At 63.7% G+C, this 20,473-nt stretch overlaps 13 non-coding genes across 13 annotated transcripts; 7 read left to right on the forward strand and 6 right to left on the reverse strand.

Annotated features, from left to right (window-relative positions):
* Positions 1–1,414: 1,414 nt before the first annotated feature.
* Positions 1,415–1,485, reverse strand: TRNAG-GCC (transfer RNA glycine (anticodon GCC)). Its single transcript has one exon. It is a non-coding gene; the product is annotated as a tRNA-Gly (tRNA).
* A 1,668-nt stretch (positions 1,486–3,153) lies between these two features.
* On the reverse strand, positions 3,154–3,236 carry TRNAL-CAG (transfer RNA leucine (anticodon CAG)). Its single transcript has one exon. It is a non-coding gene; the product is annotated as a tRNA-Leu (tRNA).
* Positions 3,237–3,814: 578 nt separating this feature from the next.
* TRNAD-GUC (transfer RNA aspartic acid (anticodon GUC)) lies at positions 3,815–3,886 on the forward strand. The gene has a single exon. It is a non-coding gene; the product is annotated as a tRNA-Asp (tRNA).
* Positions 3,887–4,739: 853 nt separating this feature from the next.
* On the forward strand, positions 4,740–4,811 carry TRNAG-UCC (transfer RNA glycine (anticodon UCC)). The gene has a single exon. It is a non-coding gene; the product is annotated as a tRNA-Gly (tRNA).
* A 278-nt stretch (positions 4,812–5,089) lies between these two features.
* On the forward strand, positions 5,090–5,161 carry TRNAE-CUC (transfer RNA glutamic acid (anticodon CUC)). Its single transcript has one exon. It is a non-coding gene; the product is annotated as a tRNA-Glu (tRNA).
* A 4,135-nt stretch (positions 5,162–9,296) lies between these two features.
* TRNAG-GCC (transfer RNA glycine (anticodon GCC)) lies at positions 9,297–9,367 on the reverse strand. The gene has a single exon. It is a non-coding gene; the product is annotated as a tRNA-Gly (tRNA).
* Positions 9,368–11,035: 1,668 nt separating this feature from the next.
* Positions 11,036–11,118, reverse strand: TRNAL-CAG (transfer RNA leucine (anticodon CAG)). The gene has a single exon. It is a non-coding gene; the product is annotated as a tRNA-Leu (tRNA).
* Positions 11,119–11,696: 578 nt separating this feature from the next.
* Positions 11,697–11,768, forward strand: TRNAD-GUC (transfer RNA aspartic acid (anticodon GUC)). The gene has a single exon. It is a non-coding gene; the product is annotated as a tRNA-Asp (tRNA).
* Positions 11,769–12,621: 853 nt separating this feature from the next.
* TRNAG-UCC (transfer RNA glycine (anticodon UCC)) lies at positions 12,622–12,693 on the forward strand. The gene has a single exon. It is a non-coding gene; the product is annotated as a tRNA-Gly (tRNA).
* A 278-nt stretch (positions 12,694–12,971) lies between these two features.
* TRNAE-CUC (transfer RNA glutamic acid (anticodon CUC)) lies at positions 12,972–13,043 on the forward strand. The gene has a single exon. It is a non-coding gene; the product is annotated as a tRNA-Glu (tRNA).
* A 4,135-nt stretch (positions 13,044–17,178) lies between these two features.
* Positions 17,179–17,249, reverse strand: TRNAG-GCC (transfer RNA glycine (anticodon GCC)). Its single transcript has one exon. It is a non-coding gene; the product is annotated as a tRNA-Gly (tRNA).
* A 1,661-nt stretch (positions 17,250–18,910) lies between these two features.
* TRNAL-CAG (transfer RNA leucine (anticodon CAG)) lies at positions 18,911–18,993 on the reverse strand. The gene has a single exon. It is a non-coding gene; the product is annotated as a tRNA-Leu (tRNA).
* A 578-nt stretch (positions 18,994–19,571) lies between these two features.
* Positions 19,572–19,643, forward strand: TRNAD-GUC (transfer RNA aspartic acid (anticodon GUC)). The gene has a single exon. It is a non-coding gene; the product is annotated as a tRNA-Asp (tRNA).
* The last annotated feature ends 830 nt before the right edge of the window (positions 19,644–20,473 follow it).

The following is a 20,473-nucleotide window of genomic DNA, read 5'->3' on the forward strand; positions in this document are numbered from 1 at the left end:
TGGGTACACATCGGCAAAGGAGAGAAACTGTCATTTGCAGAGATCCATGCACCCCCACGTTCACAGCAGCACTACGGGCCACAGCCAAGACATGGACAAAACCCAAGTGCCCATCAACCGATGGCTGGCACAGGAAGACGTGGTACGTATGTACTGTGGAATATTACTCAGCCATACAAAAGAGTGAGATATTGCCATTTGCACCGATAAGGATGGACCTAGAGTATACTCCACTTAGCGACGTAAGTCAGGCAGAGAAGCACAAAGATATGTGGAATCTAAACCGTACTACAAACGGATGTATGTGCCAAAGAGCAACGGACTCACAGACATGGAAAACACACTGTTCGTTACCCAAGGGGAAAGTGTAGGGCAGGGAAGAATCCGGAGCTGCGATTAACAGAGGGGAAATACTATACATAAAGCACAGAAGCAACAAGGATTTGCCGTACAGCACAGGGAACTGTATTCATATGTCGTGATAACGTATAATGGAAAATAACCTGGAAAAGGACATATAACTGAATCACTTGGCTGTACACCTGAAAGTAACCCAGTATTGTAAATCAACCGTACTGCTACGAAAAGGAGACGAAGACGAAGGGGGAAAAAAGGAGGGCAACGGGACAGAGGCAAGGGCAGGATCCTTGACAACGTAGGATTTGGAAAGGATCGGGGGAAAAGTGGGGAGATAGGGGGTGGGATGGGGGTGTCTGTGGGAGTAGGGTGGAGGCTGAGGTGGTGGTGCCGGTGGTGCTGTCCCGAGGGCTGACGCTGTTGGTGGGAGCAGAGGTTCAGGGGAGGGGGTGGTGTTTGTCGTGCTGATGGTGGTGGTGGCAGTAGTGGTGGAGGAGCGGGCCGGTGTTGGAAACGTATTTCTGTCGAGGGTCAGAACATGAATCTAGAGTGCAGTCTGCGATGATAGTGTGGACTTCTTTTTGAACTCCTCGTGCAAGTGGACGCTTTGGGGACTCTCCAGGAAAATGGGATGTATCACTCCCAGAGGTGGCAACTTCCTTGCTCCTGGTTGTGCAAACATAGTATAACTTTCGCAGTGCGGGCAGAGTGAGGCAGAGAGCTTGGAAACGTGGCGAAAGGTGAAGAGGTTGGGCTGTGCGGGTGCCAGTGTGGGGTGTTCCTTACAGCGAGAAGCGTGACACAAGCGGGGTCGGGGTAAGGACGAGAGCAAGGACAAGGAAGGGGTCTGGGCGTAAGAGTGGCTGAGCCCGCAAGGTGTCAGGTCCTGGAGGCGTGGCTCCCGGGTGTGTGTGGGGTGGGGGCGTCTGCGTGGGAAGGACAGGGGCCGGAAGGTGCGGTGGTGAGCGAGCTGTTGCAGGACCGGTGCCTTGAGTGTGGCAGCGGGGAAGCCCAGCTCCGCTGTGGGGCTGCGGGAACCAAAAGGGGACGCTGCGGCTGCATGGGCCGGGAATCGAACCCGGGCCTCCCGCGTGGCAGGCGAGAATTCTACCACTGAACCACCCATGCACCGATGGCCGCCGGCGCCCGGCGCTGCCCCAGCGGCGCTCGCCGCCAACCGCCGGACCCTGGTCACTGCTCGCCCCGTGGGCATGTGCTCCATTTGAGCAGGAGGCCGACGGGCCACCTGAATGAGAGGCTCCGGGCACGCTGGCGACCCCAGGGCGCGAGGCGGTCGGAAGCACCGAGGGACGAGGGACGGAGGGACGCAGGCGTGCTCGGCCCGTCCCGCGCTTTCTCTGCCGTCCACGGCCGCCGCGAGACTGTCGGTGTCGCCAGAGGAAGCCAGGAGCCGAAGCGGCCTGGCCCGCGCCCGAATCCCAGTCAGGGCAGGCGAGGCGTGGCCGCTGCGGCTGAGCGCCGACGTTCCTCTCAGCAGCCGCCCGGCCCCGACGCACAGCCCCTCTGGCGGCTGGCTTTCTTGCTGGTGCGGGGCGTGCGAGGGCGGGCGGGGGCAGGGATCGGAGCTCGGGGCTGTGCAGGGACCGCGAGCGTGGGAGATGGACACCGGGCACCGCCGCCGCCGCCGCCGCCGCCGCCGCCGCCGCCGTCGCCGAGCGGCGCTCAGGCCACAAGACCAAAGGTGTCTGAGCCTCGCTTCTGCGCTCTGGCCCACCCCTCTCCCGCGGGGTCCCGCTCTGCTGCGTTGGTTGTGAGGAGAAGCACTTGGGCAGACTGGCTGCTGGCTCGCGGACAGCCCGGTGAGGGAGGGAGCGCGCCAGGGTGTGGTTGGGTCCGGCCGGAGCAGCGGCTTCCCCGAGGGACTTGCGCTGTGGCGCCGAGGTGGGTGGCCCGGGCTGGGGGCCGGACGTCTGTGGTGGGTGACAGGGCATCCAGGGCTTCCGCTCACTACTCACTGGAGCACCGTTCCCGGGAGCGACTCCTGCGCCAGGCCCCGTGCAGGGAGGGCCCCCTGTTGGCTGGCCAGCAGGAGGCTGGGCTGCACGCGGCCCGGCAGGCAGGCAGGCAGGCAGGCAGGTAGGCAGGTGTGGTCCGGCCAAGGTCCCAAGGCGAAAAAGCACCGAGGGCACGCACCACAGGCCGGCAAGACGGTGTGGCTGTGGAGGGAATGGAATGGGCAGGCGGGCCGTTGGGGCTGGCGGGAAGGACAGGATGTTGGAAAGAGGGAGAGCTGCTGGTGGCGGAAGTGGAAGAAAGGCTGTGAGAGCGAGTCCGCTGTTCACCGGGCCGAAGTCGGAGGGCGGGCCAGGCGTGGACGGGCTTTCCACACGCGGCCGTTCTGCGTGTGGCGGTGGGGGCGGGGTGGAGCGTGGGAGTGGGAGTGGGAGGGAGGGACGAAGGCAGGCAGGCAGGCAGGCAGGCAGGCAGGCAGGCAGGCAGGAAAACCAGCAGCAGCAGCAGCAGCCGCAAGCAGGTGAGGAAAGATGGGCTGCGAAGGACTGAAGGTTTTTCTGGTGGGGGTGCAGGTAGGAGGGGGCTTAGGAGCTGGCCCCTGGGGAGGGCGTTTGTCCGGAAAGCCAGTCGCCGGAGGGTTCCTAGTGCGCCGTTTCTGCCAGGCCCGCGGCCGTGGCTGAGAAGGTCCCGCGTCTGAGAGGCGTGGATGTCCGGGCCGGAGTTTGGAGAGGCCGCAAGAGTGCAGGGCGCGAACGGACTGGAAGGCAGTAAAGCGCTGCCATAGGGCCGGGTGCGTTTGTCGGGCGGGCCAAAAGGCTGGCTTGTCAGGAGTGGGATTCGAACCCACGCCTCCAGGGGAGACTGCGACCTGAACGCAGCGCCTTAGACCGCTCGGCCATCCTGACGGCGGGCCTGGGCGTGCGCGTGGCCGCTGGGCTGGCTGGGACCCGACGCGACGCGAACCCCGGTGCCCTTGGCGGGGCGCGGTGCTCCGCGCCAGGCGCGCGGCCGTCTGGGTGAGCGACAGAACGGGCGCGCGGCGGCCGACGGGGAGCACGGCCAGACGACGCGCCTGGCTGCGCCGCGGTGGCGCCCTCGCCCACCCCTGGCCCCGGACGCAGCCGGGCCGCGTCGGGCCAGCCCCTGCCGCCGACCCCCACCCGCGCGTCTCCTCGCCGGCCATGGCCCGGCGCGCGCCCACCCCCTCCTCGCAGCCTTGCTTTCCGTCTCGGGCCCCCTCCACCCGGCGCGATCCCCGCGTCGGAGGCAGTAGGCAGCGCGCACTCGGAGTTTTCAGGGCCACGCGGGTCCGGGTCCCTGTCGGGGTCGGGGGCTGCTGCTTTGGAGGACGCGGTTGGTGTGGCGTTGGGTCGGGTCGGGTCGGGCACGAGCCGGGCGCCCGTGGTGGGCAGGGGGCCGGAGGGCAGGGGGAGGCGTCGGCAGGCAGCCCGAGAGCGGCCGGGCGCGGGGGCGGTGGCCGCCGTCCTCGTTAGTATAGTGGTGAGTATCCCCGCCTGTCACGCGGGAGACCGGGGTTCGATTCCCCGACGGGGAGGCAACACGCCCTCTTTTGGTGGCTGGCGCCGCTCTCTGTCCTGCCGCCTGGCTCCCAAGGGCCCTTCTTCTCCTCCCTCCGCCCTCCGCCCTCCAGCGAGGCGCAGGGCGCCAGCGCGTGCCCAGCCTGCCCACCCTCGCCCCCCTGCAGCCACCCAGCCCTTCCTCCTCGCCGGGCGCTCAGTCGCCAGGGCCGAGCGACGGCCTCCTCTGGACCCCACAAGCGCCCGATGACATTGCGGCCCGCCCCAAGTGGCTGTCTCAGGGGGCTCCTTGCGTCGCGACGCACAGCTGCGCAGCTATGCACAGCGGCATAGGTGCACAGCTGCCGGGACGGGTGGGAGGCGGATGAGTGCCGTCCCCCTGTCGGTGCGGGGAGTGGCCTGGCCCAGCGCCCGGTGGAGAAGGGCTTTGGCGAGCCGGGGGCTGGAAGACGCGTGCCCCGGGGGCGGGGGCGGGCCGCGGCGTGGAGCGGAGGGCCCTGGAGCAGCAAGGCAGCGAGAGCGCCCCCCTGAGGCGGTCGGGCCGGTGGCCGAGGGCAGCTTCGTAGGGCTGGCGCGGGTGGGGCGCCGGGGAGCCTTGGTGGCGCCTGTGACGTCACAGAGCTGCCGGCCGGCGGGGCGTCGGGGCAGGGCTGCTCCAAGCGGCGGCTGCGGCGGCGGCGGCGGCTGAGGAGGAGGAGGAGGAGGAGGAGGAGGACGAGGAGGAGGACGAGGAAGAGAAAGGGGAGTAGGAGGAGGAAGAGAAGGAGGAGGAGGAGGAGGAGGAGGAGGAGGAGGAGGAGAAGGCGGCGGCGACGAGAGTGCGCTCGGGCGAGCCCGGTGCCGGCGTCTCGGGGCGGCCCGGGCTGTGCAGCGTTGGTGGTATAGTGGTGAGCATAGCTGCCTTCCAAGCAGTTGACCCGGGTTCGATTCCCGGCCAACGCAGCGGGCTGACCTTTTACCGAGCTCCACGGGCGGCCGGCCGGCCGGGGGCCTGTGAGGGAGAGCTGGGAGCAGGGAGCTAGCTGGCCCCAGCGGCTTTTCTTGTGTGTGCGAGAAGCAGGCGCGCAGTGTTCTGAGGGCGCTGCAAGCAGGAAGGACGGTAGGACACGTGGATTGCCAGGGGCGGCGCGTGGCTGGACTTGGAAAGGCCGGGTCTTGGCGCCAAGGTGGCGCCGAGCGGGTGCTATGGGTCCAGCAGGAGCAGTGGTAGAGCCTGACGCTCCCTGGTGGTCTAGTGGTTAGGATTCGGCGCTCTCACCGCCGCGGCCCGGGTTCGATTCCCGGTCAGGGAAGCCTTTCTTCTGCCTCTCTACCTCCCACCGTCCACATCCCACTTTTAGGCCACGCTTGCTCCGCGGCCTCGGCGCCCCGACAAGAGCCGCCCGGTGCCCTGCACCTCCAGCCCAAGCCCTGCCAGGCAACCTCCACCCTCCCTCCCCGGCCAAACCTTTTGGCCGCACTGGCGCGCGCCCACTCGAGGCCTTCGACGTCCCGTGTCTTCCTTTTCGGACGCTTGCCTCAGCCCCAAACACGAGTGGCCGGGGCCGCGCCTCTCGCCGCCGTGGCCGTGGCCACGAGCAAACGCCCCCGCCTGTGTCTGGACTCTCCATCAGCACTGCTTTTCCCCCACGGCGACAGCGGCGGCAGCGCCGACGGCGACGGCGGTGTCACACGCGGTGCCTTCTAACAAAGCCGGATCCCCTGTGGAAAGGAGCACCGGTGGGCAGACGGGTGCTTCGCACCACCGCAGCAGGTTTCCTGAACGCCCTTGCCGGTGCCGTGGGGGTGGCTGACAGTGTGGGATGAAGGTGTTTGTGGCCGCGGTCGGTGGCCACCCCACGCGGGTTAGGGAACGGAGCAGAAGGACCCCATGGAGAGAGGGCGGCGGTGGGCCGCGTGCTGGGAGGTGCGAGGAAGGGCCTGGGGTGTCTGGGTGGAGCGCGGGCAGGAGCGGGAGGTGTTGGGCTGGCGGGGACCTGGCCCGGGAGAGCGGCTGGCCACTCAGGCAGGGGCTCAGCAGAAGCTTGGGGGTGGTGGCAGCACCTGGCCCGGCACGTGTGTACGGGTGGGTCAGATCAGGGGCCGGGGTGGGCCTGGAGTAGGAGTGCGTCTGAGGAGCACTGGCGGAAGTGAGACTTCCGGGCAGGACATGTGACAGTCGGGCCTGGGATACAAGGGGAAGGTGGCGGGGAGAGGGGTCCGAGCCGGCAGGCTGGGGGGAAGGGCGGGGTGTGTGAGTGGGCTGTGGGGCGAGGAAGACGGTGGGAGAGGACCCCTTCGCGGTGGGGTGGCGGGTGAGCGCGCCAGACTGGTGTGCTGTGCGGCAAGGTGGTCAGGCTAACCAGTGGGTTGGGACTGGGGGCGGTGGGTAGGAGGCAGGCAAGAGAAGAGCAGAAACGGAGCGCGCCTCAGGGGCTAGGCGGGGTCCGAATGGGGTGGGGGCATTCTACTGCCCCAGAGACATATACATCACCTCTCATCGGGAGAAACCATCCGGTCTCAGGTGTGTGTGGCGGCGGGGGTGGGGGGAGGAGGGGTTGAGGTTGAAAGAGGCCAAAGGAGAGGTCCCCTATGATCCAGCAATCCCACTCCTGGGTACGTACCCGGCAATGACGAAACAAGAGTGCAAAAAGGCACAAGCACCTCCACGTTCACAGCGGCACTATTTGCAGTAGCCAAGACACGGGAAAAAAACCCAAGTGCCCGTCAACGGGTGGCTAGTACAAGAAGAGGTGGTATATATGTACTATGGGATATTACTCAGCCATTAATAAAAAAGAATGAAATATTGCCATTTGCCGCAACAAGAATGCTCCCAGAGAATATTACACTTAGTGAAGTAGGTCCGACAGAGAAGCACAAAGATATGTGGAATCTAAAAAGTACTACCAATGAATCTATGTGCAAAACAGAAACAGACTCACAGACCTAGAAGACACAGTGATGGTTACCCGAGGTAAAAAGGAGGGGTGGAGGGATAAATTAGGAGCTCGATGAACAGATACACAGTACTTCATATAAAGGAGATAAGCAACAAGGATTTCCAGAATAACGCAGGGAGTGATAGTCAATATCCTGCAATAACCTGTAGTGGAAATCAATCTGAAACAATATTAGACATGGAAAACAGTATCCCCCTTGCTGTACACCTGAAACTAACTCAATATTGTTAATCAACTCTTCTTCTTAAACCACGAGTACTAGTACTTATAAGTAAGTAAGTAAGTAAATAAATAAAAACAACGACCAAAATAAACAGGAGAAACATGAGCCATCAGATGATCCAGCAATCCCCGTCGTGGGTACACATCCGCCAAAGAGAAAAACTGTTGTTTGAAGAGATCCACGCACCCCCGTGTTTGCAGCAGCACTGTGTGCCGCAGCCAAGACATAGAAAAAACCCATGTGCCCATCAACAGTTGGCTGACAGGAAGAGATGCGGTATATATGTACTGTGGAATATTACTCAGCCATTTCAGAAAACGAAATATTGCCATTTGCCACAATAAGGATGGTCCTAGAGAACATTACACTTAGCGAAGTAAGTCTGACAGAGAAGCACAAACATACGTGGAATCTAAAACATAATAGAAAAGAAGGTATGTGCAAAAGAGAAACAGACTCACAGACATAGGAAACACACTGATGGTTCCCCGAGGAGAACGGGAGGGGTGGAGGCATAAATTAGGAGCTGCGATGAACAGATACACCGTACTTCATATAAAAGACATAAGCAACAAGGATTTCCAGAATAACACCGGGAATGATATTCAATATCCTGTAGTAAACTGTAATGGAAAGCAATCTGAAACAATATTAGACATGGAAGACAGTATCCGCTTTGCTGTGCACCTGAAACTAACTCAATATCGTTAATCAACTTTTCTTCCAAAATTACAGCTACTAGTTCTTATAAGTAAATGAATAAGTAAATATTAAATGCATAAATAAAAACAACACACTAAATAAATAGGTGGAATACGAGCTCCCATATGATCCAGCCCTCCCCATCGTGGGTACACATCGGCAAAGGAGAGAAACTGTCATTTGCAGAGATCCATGCACCCCCACGTTCACAGCAGCACTACGGGCCACAGCCAAGACATGGACAAAACCCAAGTGCCCATCAACCGATGGCTGGCACAGGAAGACGTGGTACGTATGTACTGTGGAATATTACTCAGCCATACAAAAGAGTGAGATATTGCCATTTGCACCGATAAGGATGGACCTAGAGTATACTCCACTTAGCGACGTAAGTCAGGCAGAGAAGCACAAAGATATGTGGAATCTAAACCGTACTACAAACGGATGTATGTGCCAAAGAGCAACGGACTCACAGACATGGAAAACACACTGTTCGTTACCCAAGGGGAAAGTGTAGGGCAGGGAAGAATCCGGAGCTGCGATTAACAGAGGGGAAATACTATACATAAAGCACAGAAGCAACAAGGATTTGCCGTACAGCACAGGGAACTGTATTCATATGTCGTGATAACGTATAATGGAAAATAACCTGGAAAAGGACATATAACTGAATCACTTGGCTGTACACCTGAAAGTAACCCAGTATTGTAAATCAACCGTACTGCTACGAAAAGGAGACGAAGACGAAGGGGGAAAAAAGGAGGGCAACGGGACAGAGGCAAGGGCAGGATCCTTGACAACGTAGGATTTGGAAAGGATCGGGGGAAAAGTGGGGAGATAGGGGGTGGGATGGGGGTGTCTGTGGGAGTAGGGTGGAGGCTGAGGTGGTGGTGCCGGTGGTGCTGTCCCGAGGGCTGACGCTGTTGGTGGGAGCAGAGGTTCAGGGGAGGGGGTGGTGTTTGTCGTGCTGATGGTGGTGGTGGCAGTAGTGGTGGAGGAGCGGGCCGGTGTTGGAAACGTATTTCTGTCGAGGGTCAGAACATGAATCTAGAGTGCAGTCTGCGATGATAGTGTGGACTTCTTTTTGAACTCCTCGTGCAAGTGGACGCTTTGGGGACTCTCCAGGAAAATGGGATGTATCACTCCCAGAGGTGGCAACTTCCTTGCTCCTGGTTGTGCAAACATAGTATAACTTTCGCAGTGCGGGCAGAGTGAGGCAGAGAGCTTGGAAACGTGGCGAAAGGTGAAGAGGTTGGGCTGTGCGGGTGCCAGTGTGGGGTGTTCCTTACAGCGAGAAGCGTGACACAAGCGGGGTCGGGGTAAGGACGAGAGCAAGGACAAGGAAGGGGTCTGGGCGTAAGAGTGGCTGAGCCCGCAAGGTGTCAGGTCCTGGAGGCGTGGCTCCCGGGTGTGTGTGGGGTGGGGGCGTCTGCGTGGGAAGGACAGGGGCCGGAAGGTGCGGTGGTGAGCGAGCTGTTGCAGGACCGGTGCCTTGAGTGTGGCAGCGGGGAAGCCCAGCTCCGCTGTGGGGCTGCGGGAACCAAAAGGGGACGCTGCGGCTGCATGGGCCGGGAATCGAACCCGGGCCTCCCGCGTGGCAGGCGAGAATTCTACCACTGAACCACCCATGCACCGATGGCCGCCGGCGCCCGGCGCTGCCCCAGCGGCGCTCGCCGCCAACCGCCGGACCCTGGTCACTGCTCGCCCCGTGGGCATGTGCTCCATTTGAGCAGGAGGCCGACGGGCCACCTGAATGAGAGGCTCCGGGCACGCTGGCGACCCCAGGGCGCGAGGCGGTCGGAAGCACCGAGGGACGAGGGACGGAGGGACGCAGGCGTGCTCGGCCCGTCCCGCGCTTTCTCTGCCGTCCACGGCCGCCGCGAGACTGTCGGTGTCGCCAGAGGAAGCCAGGAGCCGAAGCGGCCTGGCCCGCGCCCGAATCCCAGTCAGGGCAGGCGAGGCGTGGCCGCTGCGGCTGAGCGCCGACGTTCCTCTCAGCAGCCGCCCGGCCCCGACGCACAGCCCCTCTGGCGGCTGGCTTTCTTGCTGGTGCGGGGCGTGCGAGGGCGGGCGGGGGCAGGGATCGGAGCTCGGGGCTGTGCAGGGACCGCGAGCGTGGGAGATGGACACCGGGCACCGCCGCCGCCGCCGCCGCCGCCGCCGCCGCCGCCGTCGCCGAGCGGCGCTCAGGCCACAAGACCAAAGGTGTCTGAGCCTCGCTTCTGCGCTCTGGCCCACCCCTCTCCCGCGGGGTCCCGCTCTGCTGCGTTGGTTGTGAGGAGAAGCACTTGGGCAGACTGGCTGCTGGCTCGCGGACAGCCCGGTGAGGGAGGGAGCGCGCCAGGGTGTGGTTGGGTCCGGCCGGAGCAGCGGCTTCCCCGAGGGACTTGCGCTGTGGCGCCGAGGTGGGTGGCCCGGGCTGGGGGCCGGACGTCTGTGGTGGGTGACAGGGCATCCAGGGCTTCCGCTCACTACTCACTGGAGCACCGTTCCCGGGAGCGACTCCTGCGCCAGGCCCCGTGCAGGGAGGGCCCCCTGTTGGCTGGCCAGCAGGAGGCTGGGCTGCACGCGGCCCGGCAGGCAGGCAGGCAGGCAGGCAGGTAGGCAGGTGTGGTCCGGCCAAGGTCCCAAGGCGAAAAAGCACCGAGGGCACGCACCACAGGCCGGCAAGACGGTGTGGCTGTGGAGGGAATGGAATGGGCAGGCGGGCCGTTGGGGCTGGCGGGAAGGACAGGATGTTGGAAAGAGGGAGAGCTGCTGGTGGCGGAAGTGGAAGAAAGGCTGTGAGAGCGAGTCCGCTGTTCACCGGGCCGAAGTCGGAGGGCGGGCCAGGCGTGGACGGGCTTTCCACACGCGGCCGTTCTGCGTGTGGCGGTGGGGGCGGGGTGGAGCGTGGGAGTGGGAGTGGGAGGGAGGGACGAAGGCAGGCAGGCAGGCAGGCAGGCAGGCAGGCAGGCAGGCAGGAAAACCAGCAGCAGCAGCAGCAGCCGCAAGCAGGTGAGGAAAGATGGGCTGCGAAGGACTGAAGGTTTTTCTGGTGGGGGTGCAGGTAGGAGGGGGCTTAGGAGCTGGCCCCTGGGGAGGGCGTTTGTCCGGAAAGCCAGTCGCCGGAGGGTTCCTAGTGCGCCGTTTCTGCCAGGCCCGCGGCCGTGGCTGAGAAGGTCCCGCGTCTGAGAGGCGTGGATGTCCGGGCCGGAGTTTGGAGAGGCCGCAAGAGTGCAGGGCGCGAACGGACTGGAAGGCAGTAAAGCGCTGCCATAGGGCCGGGTGCGTTTGTCGGGCGGGCCAAAAGGCTGGCTTGTCAGGAGTGGGATTCGAACCCACGCCTCCAGGGGAGACTGCGACCTGAACGCAGCGCCTTAGACCGCTCGGCCATCCTGACGGCGGGCCTGGGCGTGCGCGTGGCCGCTGGGCTGGCTGGGACCCGACGCGACGCGAACCCCGGTGCCCTTGGCGGGGCGCGGTGCTCCGCGCCAGGCGCGCGGCCGTCTGGGTGAGCGACAGAACGGGCGCGCGGCGGCCGACGGGGAGCACGGCCAGACGACGCGCCTGGCTGCGCCGCGGTGGCGCCCTCGCCCACCCCTGGCCCCGGACGCAGCCGGGCCGCGTCGGGCCAGCCCCTGCCGCCGACCCCCACCCGCGCGTCTCCTCGCCGGCCATGGCCCGGCGCGCGCCCACCCCCTCCTCGCAGCCTTGCTTTCCGTCTCGGGCCCCCTCCACCCGGCGCGATCCCCGCGTCGGAGGCAGTAGGCAGCGCGCACTCGGAGTTTTCAGGGCCACGCGGGTCCGGGTCCCTGTCGGGGTCGGGGGCTGCTGCTTTGGAGGACGCGGTTGGTGTGGCGTTGGGTCGGGTCGGGTCGGGCACGAGCCGGGCGCCCGTGGTGGGCAGGGGGCCGGAGGGCAGGGGGAGGCGTCGGCAGGCAGCCCGAGAGCGGCCGGGCGCGGGGGCGGTGGCCGCCGTCCTCGTTAGTATAGTGGTGAGTATCCCCGCCTGTCACGCGGGAGACCGGGGTTCGATTCCCCGACGGGGAGGCAACACGCCCTCTTTTGGTGGCTGGCGCCGCTCTCTGTCCTGCCGCCTGGCTCCCAAGGGCCCTTCTTCTCCTCCCTCCGCCCTCCGCCCTCCAGCGAGGCGCAGGGCGCCAGCGCGTGCCCAGCCTGCCCACCCTCGCCCCCCTGCAGCCACCCAGCCCTTCCTCCTCGCCGGGCGCTCAGTCGCCAGGGCCGAGCGACGGCCTCCTCTGGACCCCACAAGCGCCCGATGACATTGCGGCCCGCCCCAAGTGGCTGTCTCAGGGGGCTCCTTGCGTCGCGACGCACAGCTGCGCAGCTATGCACAGCGGCATAGGTGCACAGCTGCCGGGACGGGTGGGAGGCGGATGAGTGCCGTCCCCCTGTCGGTGCGGGGAGTGGCCTGGCCCAGCGCCCGGTGGAGAAGGGCTTTGGCGAGCCGGGGGCTGGAAGACGCGTGCCCCGGGGGCGGGGGCGGGCCGCGGCGTGGAGCGGAGGGCCCTGGAGCAGCAAGGCAGCGAGAGCGCCCCCCTGAGGCGGTCGGGCCGGTGGCCGAGGGCAGCTTCGTAGGGCTGGCGCGGGTGGGGCGCCGGGGAGCCTTGGTGGCGCCTGTGACGTCACAGAGCTGCCGGCCGGCGGGGCGTCGGGGCAGGGCTGCTCCAAGCGGCGGCTGCGGCGGCGGCGGCGGCTGAGGAGGAGGAGGAGGAGGAGGAGGAGGACGAGGAGGAGGACGAGGAAGAGAAAGGGGAGTAGGAGGAGGAAGAGAAGGAGGAGGAGGAGGAGGAGGAGGAGGAGGAGGAGGAGAAGGCGGCGGCGACGAGAGTGCGCTCGGGCGAGCCCGGTGCCGGCGTCTCGGGGCGGCCCGGGCTGTGCAGCGTTGGTGGTATAGTGGTGAGCATAGCTGCCTTCCAAGCAGTTGACCCGGGTTCGATTCCCGGCCAACGCAGCGGGCTGACCTTTTACCGAGCTCCACGGGCGGCCGGCCGGCCGGGGGCCTGTGAGGGAGAGCTGGGAGCAGGGAGCTAGCTGGCCCCAGCGGCTTTTCTTGTGTGTGCGAGAAGCAGGCGCGCAGTGTTCTGAGGGCGCTGCAAGCAGGAAGGACGGTAGGACACGTGGATTGCCAGGGGCGGCGCGTGGCTGGACTTGGAAAGGCCGGGTCTTGGCGCCAAGGTGGCGCCGAGCGGGTGCTATGGGTCCAGCAGGAGCAGTGGTAGAGCCTGACGCTCCCTGGTGGTCTAGTGGTTAGGATTCGGCGCTCTCACCGCCGCGGCCCGGGTTCGATTCCCGGTCAGGGAAGCCTTTCTTCTGCCTCTCTACCTCCCACCGTCCACATCCCACTTTTAGGCCACGCTTGCTCCGCGGCCTCGGCGCCCCGACAAGAGCCGCCCGGTGCCCTGCACCTCCAGCCCAAGCCCTGCCAGGCAACCTCCACCCTCCCTCCCCGGCCAAACCTTTTGGCCGCACTGGCGCGCGCCCACTCGAGGCCTTCGACGTCCCGTGTCTTCCTTTTCGGACGCTTGCCTCAGCCCCAAACACGAGTGGCCGGGGCCGCGCCTCTCGCCGCCGTGGCCGTGGCCACGAGCAAACGCCCCCGCCTGTGTCTGGACTCTCCATCAGCACTGCTTTTCCCCCACGGCGACAGCGGCGGCAGCGCCGACGGCGACGGCGGTGTCACACGCGGTGCCTTCTAACAAAGCCGGATCCCCTGTGGAAAGGAGCACCGGTGGGCAGACGGGTGCTTCGCACCACCGCAGCAGGTTTCCTGAACGCCCTTGCCGGTGCCGTGGGGGTGGCTGACAGTGTGGGATGAAGGTGTTTGTGGCCGCGGTCGGTGGCCACCCCACGCGGGTTAGGGAACGGAGCAGAAGGACCCCATGGAGAGAGGGCGGCGGTGGGCCGCGTGCTGGGAGGTGCGAGGAAGGGCCTGGGGTGTCTGGGTGGAGCGCGGGCAGGAGCGGGAGGTGTTGGGCTGGCGGGGACCTGGCCCGGGAGAGCGGCTGGCCACTCAGGCAGGGGCTCAGCAGAAGCTTGGGGGTGGTGGCAGCACCTGGCCCGGCACGTGTGTACGGGTGGGTCAGATCAGGGGCCGGGGTGGGCCTGGAGTAGGAGTGCGTCTGAGGAGCACTGGCGGAAGTGAGACTTCCGGGCAGGACATGTGACAGTCGGGCCTGGGATACAAGGGGAAGGTGGCGGGGAGAGGGGTCCGAGCCGGCAGGCTGGGGGGAAGGGCGGGGTGTGTGAGTGGGCTGTGGGGCGAGGAAGACGGTGGGAGAGGACCCCTTCGCGGTGGGGTGGCGGGTGAGCGCGCCAGACTGGTGTGCTGTGCGGCAAGGTGGTCAGGCTAACCAGTGGGTTGGGACTGGGGGCGGTGGGTAGGAGGCAGGCAAGAGAAGAGCAGAAACGGAGCGCGCCTCAGGGGCTAGGCGGGGTCCGAATGGGGTGGGGGCATTCTACTGCCCCAGAGACATATACATCACCTCTCATCGGGAGAAACCATCCGGTCTCAGGTGTGTGTGGCGGCGGGGGTGGGGGGAGGAGGGGTTGAGGTTGAAAGAGGCCAAAGGAGAGGTCCCCTATGATCCAGCAATCCCACTCCTGGGTACGTACCCGGCAATGACGAAACAAGAGTGCAAAAAGGCACAAGCACCTCCACGTTCACAGCGGCACTATTTGCAGTAGCCAAGACACGGGAAAAAAACCCAAGTGCCCGTCAACGGGTGGCTAGTACAAGAAGAGGTGGTATATATGTACTATGGGATATTACTCAGCCATTAATAAAAAAGAATGAAATATTGCCATTTGCCGCAACAAGAATGCTCCCAGAGAATATTACACTTAGTGAAGTAGGTCCGACAGAGAAGCACAAAGATATGTGGAATCTAAAAAGTACTACCAATGAATCTATGTGCAAAACAGAAACAGACTCACAGACCTAGAAGACACAGTGATGGTTACCCGAGGTAAAAAGGAGGGGTGGAGGGATAAATTAGGAGCTCGATGAACAGATACACAGTACTTCATATAAAGGAGATAAGCAACAAGGATTTCCAGAATAACGCAGGGAGTGATAGTCAATATCCTGCAATAACCTGTAGTGGAAATCAATCTGAAACAATATTAGACATGGAAAACAGTATCCCCCTTGCTGTACACCTGAAACTAACTCAATATTGTTAATCAACTCTTCTTCTTAAACCACGAGTACTAGTACTTATAAGTAAGTAAGTAAGTAAATAAATAAAAACAACGACCAAAATAAACAGGAGAAACATGAGCCATCAGATGATCCAGCAATCCCCGTCGTGGGTACACATCCGCCAAAGAGAAAAACTGTTGTTTGAAGAGATCCACGCACCCCCGTGTTTGCAGCAGCACTGTGTGCCGCAGCCAAGACATAGAAAAAACCCATGTGCCCGTCAACAGTTGGCTGACAGGAAAAGATGCGGTATATATGTACTGTGGAATATTACTCAGCCATTTCAGAAAACGAAATATTGCCATTTGCCACAATAAGGATGGTCCTAGAGAACATTACACTTAGCGAAGTAAGTCTGACAGAGAAGCACAAACATACGTGGAATCTAAAACATAATAGAAAAGAAGGTATGTGCAAAAGAGAAACAGACTCACAGACATAGGAAACACACTGATGGTTCCCCGAGGAGAACGGGAGGGGTGGAGGCATAAATTAGGAGCTGCGATGAACAGATACACCGTACTTCATATAAAAGACATAAGCAACAAGGATTTCCAGAATAACACCGGGAATGATATTCAATATCCTGTAGTAAACTGTAATGGAAAGCAATCTGAAACAATATTAGACATGGAAGACAGTATCCGCTTTGCTGTGCACCTGAAACTAACTCAATATCGTTAATCAACTTTTCTTCCAAAATTACAGCTACTAGTTCTTATAAGTAAATGAATAAGTAAATATTAAATGCATAAATAAAAACAACACACTAAATAAATAGGTGGAATACGAGCTCCCATATGATCCAGCCCTCCCCATCGTGGGTACACATCGGCAAAGGAGAGAAACTGTCATTTGCAGAGATCCATGCACCCCCACGTTCACAGCAGCACTACGGGCCACAGCCAAGACATGGACAAAACCCAAGTGCCCATCAACCGATGGCTGGCACAGGAAGACGTGGTACGTATGTACTGTGGAATATTACTCAGCCATACAAAAGAGTGAGATATTGCCATTTGCACCGATAAGGATGGACCTAGAGTATACTCCACTTAGCGACGTAAGTCAGGCAGAGAAGCACAAAGATATGTGGAATCTAAACCGTACTACAAACGGATGTATGTGCCAAAGAGCAACGGACTCACAGACATGGAAAACACACTGTTCGTTACCCAAGGGGAAAGTGTAGGGCAGGGAAGAATCCGGAGCTGCGATTAACAGAGGGGAAATACTATACATAAAGCACAGAAGCAACAAGGATTTGCCGTACAGCACAGGGAACTGTATTCATATGTCGTGATAACGTATAATGGAAAATAACCTGGAAAAGGACATATAACTGAATCACTTGGCTGTACACCTGAAAGTAACCCAGTATTGTAAATCAACCGTACTGCTACGAAAAGGAGACGAAGACGAAGGGGGAAAAAAGGAGGGCAACGGGACAGAGGCAAGGGCAGGATCCTTGACAACGTAGGATTTGGAAAGGATCGGGGGAAAAGTGGGGAGATAGGGGGTGGGATGGGGGTGTCTGTGGGAGTAGGGTGGAGGCTGAGGTGGTGGTGCCGGTGGTGCTGTCCCGAGGGCTGACGCTGTTGGTGGGAGCAGAGGTTCAGGGGAGGGGGTGGTGTTTGTCGTGCTGATGGTGGTGGTGGCAGTAGTGGTGGAGGAGCGGGCCGGTGTTGGAAACGTATTTCTGTCGAGGGTCAGAACATGAATCTAGAGTGCAGTCTGCGATGATAGTGTGGACTTCTTTTTGAACTCCTCGTGCAAGTGGACGCTTTGGGGACTCTCCAGGAAAATGGGATGTATCACTCCCAGAGGTGGCAACTTCCTTGCTCCTGGTTGTGCAAACATAGTATAACTTTCGCAGTGCGGGCAGAGTGAGGCAGAGAGCTTGGAAACGTGGCGAAAGGTGAAGAGGTTGGGCTGTGCGGGTGCCAGTGTGGGGTGTTCCTTACAGCGAGAAGCGTGACACAAGCGGGGTCGGGGTAAGGACGAGAGCAAGGACAAGGAAGGGGTCTGGGCGTAAGAGTGGCTGAGCCCGCAAGGTGTCAGGTCCTGGAGGCGTGGCTCCCGGGTGTGTGTGGGGTGGGGGCGTCTGCGTGGGAAGGACAGGGGCCGGAAGGTGCGGTGGTGAGCGAGCTGTTGCAGGACCGGTGCCTTGAGTGTGGCAGCGGGGAAGCCCAGCTCCGCTGTGGGGCTGCGGGAACCAAAAGGGGACGCTGCGGCTGCATGGGCCGGGAATCGAACCCGGGCCTCCCGCGTGGCAGGCGAGAATTCTACCACTGAACCACCCATGCACCGATGGCCGCCGGCGCCCGGCGCTGCCCCAGCGGCGCTCGCCGCCAACCGCCGGACCCTGGTCACTGCTCGCCCCGTGGGCATGTGCTCCATTTGAGCAGGAGGCCGACGGGCCACCTGAATGAGAGGCTCCGGGCACGCTGGCGACCCCAGGGCGCGAGGCGGTCGGAAGCACCGAGGGACGAGGGACGGAGGGACGCAGGCGTGCTCGGCCCGTCCCGCGCTTTCTCTGCCGTCCACGGCCGCCGCGAGACTGTCGGTGTCGCCAGAGGAAGCCAGGAGCCGAAGCGGCCTGGCCCGCGCCCGAATCCCAGTCAGGGCAGGCGAGGCGTGGCCGCTGCGGCTGAGCGCCGACGTTCCTCTCAGCAGCCGCCCGGCCCCGACGCACAGCCCCTCTGGCGGCTGGCTTTCTTGCTGGTGCGGGGCGTGCGAGGGCGGGCGGGGGCAGGGATCGGAGCTCGGGGCTGTGCAGGGACCGCGAGCGTGGGAGATGGACACCGGGCACCGCCGCCGCCGCCGCCGCCGCCGCCGCCGCCGTCGCCGAGCGGCGCTCAGGCCACAGGACCAAAGGTGTCTGAGCCTCGCTTCTGCGCTCTGGCCCACCCCTCTCCCGCGGGGTCCCGCTCTGCTGCGTTGGTTGTGAGGAGAAGCACTTGGGCAGACTGGCTGCTGGCTCGCGGACAGCCCGGTGAGGGAGGGAGCGCGCCAGGGTGTGGTTGGGTCCGGCCGGAGCAGCGGCTTCCCCGAGGGACTTGCGCTGTGGCGCCGAGGTGGGTGGCCCGGGCTGGGGGCCGGACGTCTGTGGTGGGTGACAGGGCATCCAGGGCTTCCGCTCACTACTCACTGGAGCACCGTTCCCGGGAGCGACTCCTGCGCCAGGCCCCGTGCAGGGAGGGCCCCCTGTTGGCTGGCCAGCAGGAGGCTGGGCTGCACGCGGCCCGGCAGGCAGGCAGGCAGGCAGGCAGGTAGGCAGGTGTGGTCCGGCCAAGGTCCCAAGGCGAAAAAGCACCGAGGGCACGCACCACAGGCCGGCAAGACGGTGTGGCTGTGGAGGGAATGGAATGGGCAGGCGGGCCGTTGGGGCTGGCGGGAAGGACAGGATGTTGGAAAGAGGGAGAGCTGCTGGTGGCGGAAGTGGAAGAAAGGCTGTGAGAGCGAGTCCGCTGTTCACCGGGCCGAAGTCGGAGGGCGGGCCAGGCGTGGACGGGCTTTCCACACGCGGCCGTTCTGCGTGTGGCGGTGGGGGCGGGGTGGAGCGTGGGAGTGGGAGTGGGAGGGAGGGACGAAGGCAGGCAGGCAGGCAGGCAGGCAGGCAGGCAGGCAGGAAAACCAGCAGCAGCAGCAGCAGCCGCAAGCAGGTGAGGAAAGATGGGCTGCGAAGGACTGAAGGTTTTTCTGGTGGGGGTGCAGGTAGGAGGGGGCTTAGGAGCTGGCCCCTGGGGAGGGCGTTTGTCCGGAAAGCCAGTCGCCGGAGGGTTCCTAGTGCGCCGTTTCTGCCAGGCCCGCGGCCGTGGCTGAGAAGGTCCCGCGTCTGAGAGGCGTGGATGTCCGGGCCGGAGTTTGGAGAGGCCGCAAGAGTGCAGGGCGCGAACGGACTGGAAGGCAGTAAAGCGCTGCCATAGGGCCGGGTGCGTTTGTCGGGCGGGCCAAAAGGCTGGCTTGTCAGGAGTGGGATTCGAACCCACGCCTCCAGGGGAGACTGCGACCTGAACGCAGCGCCTTAGACCGCTCGGCCATCCTGACGGCGGGCCTGGGCGTGCGCGTGGCCGCTGGGCTGGCTGGGACCCGACGCGACGCGAACCCCGGTGCCCTTGGCGGGGCGCGGTGCTCCGCGCCAGGCGCGCGGCCGTCTGGGTGAGCGACAGAACGGGCGCGCGGCGGCCGACGGGGAGCACGGCCAGACGACGCGCCTGGCTGCGCCGCGGTGGCGCCCTCGCCCACCCCTGGCCCCGGACGCAGCCGGGCCGCGTCGGGCCAGCCCCTGCCGCCGACCCCCACCCGCGCGTCTCCTCGCCGGCCATGGCCCGGCGCGCGCCCACCCCCTCCTCGCAGCCTTGCTTTCCGTCTCGGGCCCCCTCCACCCGGCGCGATCCCCGCGTCGGAGGCAGTAGGCAGCGCGCACTCGGAGTTTTCAGGGCCACGCGGGTCCGGGTCCCTGTCGGGGTCGGGGGCTGCTGCTTTGGAGGACGCGGTTGGTGTGGCGTTGGGTCGGGTCGGGTCGGGCACGAGCCGGGCGCCCGTGGTGGGCAGGGGGCCGGAGGGCAGGGGGAGGCGTCGGCAGGCAGCCCGAGAGCGGCCGGGCGCGGGGGCGGTGGCCGCCGTCCTCGTTAGTATAGTGGTGAGTATCCCCGCCTGTCACGCGGGAGACCGGGGTTCGATTCCCCGACGGGGAGGCAACACGCCCTCTTTTGGTGGCTGGCGCCGCTCTCTGTCCTGCCGCCTGGCTCCCAAGGGCCCTTCTTCTCCTCCCTCCGCCCTCCGCCCTCCAGCGAGGCGCAGGGCGCCAGCGCGTGCCCAGCCTGCCCACCCTCGCCCCCCTGCAGCCACCCAGCCCTTCCTCCTCGCCGGGCGCTCAGTCGCCAGGGCCGAGCGACGGCCTCCTCTGGACCCCACAAGCGCCCGATGACATTGCGGCCCGCCCCAAGTGGCTGTCTCAGGGGGCTCCTTGCGTCGCGACGCACAGCTGCGCAGCTATGCACAGCGGCATAGGTGCACAGCTGCCGGGACGGGTGGGAGGCGGATGAGTGCCGTCCCCCTGTCGGTGCGGGGAGTGGCCTGGCCCAGCGCCCGGTGGAGAAGGGCTTTGGCGAGCCGGGGGCTGGAAGACGCGTGCCCCGGGGGCGGGGGCGGGCCGCGGCGTGGAGCGGAGGGCCCTGGAGCAGCAAGGCAGCGAGAGCGCCCCCCTGAGGCGGTCGGGCCGGTGGCCGAGGGCAGCTTCGTAGGGCTGGCGCGGGTGGGGCGCCGGGGAGCCTTGGTGGCGCCTGTGACGTCACAGAGCTGCCGGCCGGCGGGGCGTCGGGGCAGGGCTGCTCCAAGCGGCGGCTGCGGCGGCGGCGGCGGCTGAGGAGGAGGAGGAGGAGGAGGAGGAGGACGAGGAGGAGGACGAGGAAGAGAAAGGGGAGTAGGAGGAGGAAGAGAAGGAGGAGGAGGAGGAGGAGGAGGAGGAGGAGAAGGCGGCGGCGACGAGAGTGCGCTCGGGCGAGCCCGGTGCCGGCGTCTCGGG

The sequence above is a fragment of the Eubalaena glacialis genome, unplaced genomic scaffold, assembly GCF_028564815.1.
Source record: "Eubalaena glacialis isolate mEubGla1 unplaced genomic scaffold, mEubGla1.1.hap2.+ XY scaffold_353, whole genome shotgun sequence".
Lineage (NCBI taxonomy): Eukaryota > Metazoa > Chordata > Mammalia > Artiodactyla > Balaenidae > Eubalaena > Eubalaena glacialis.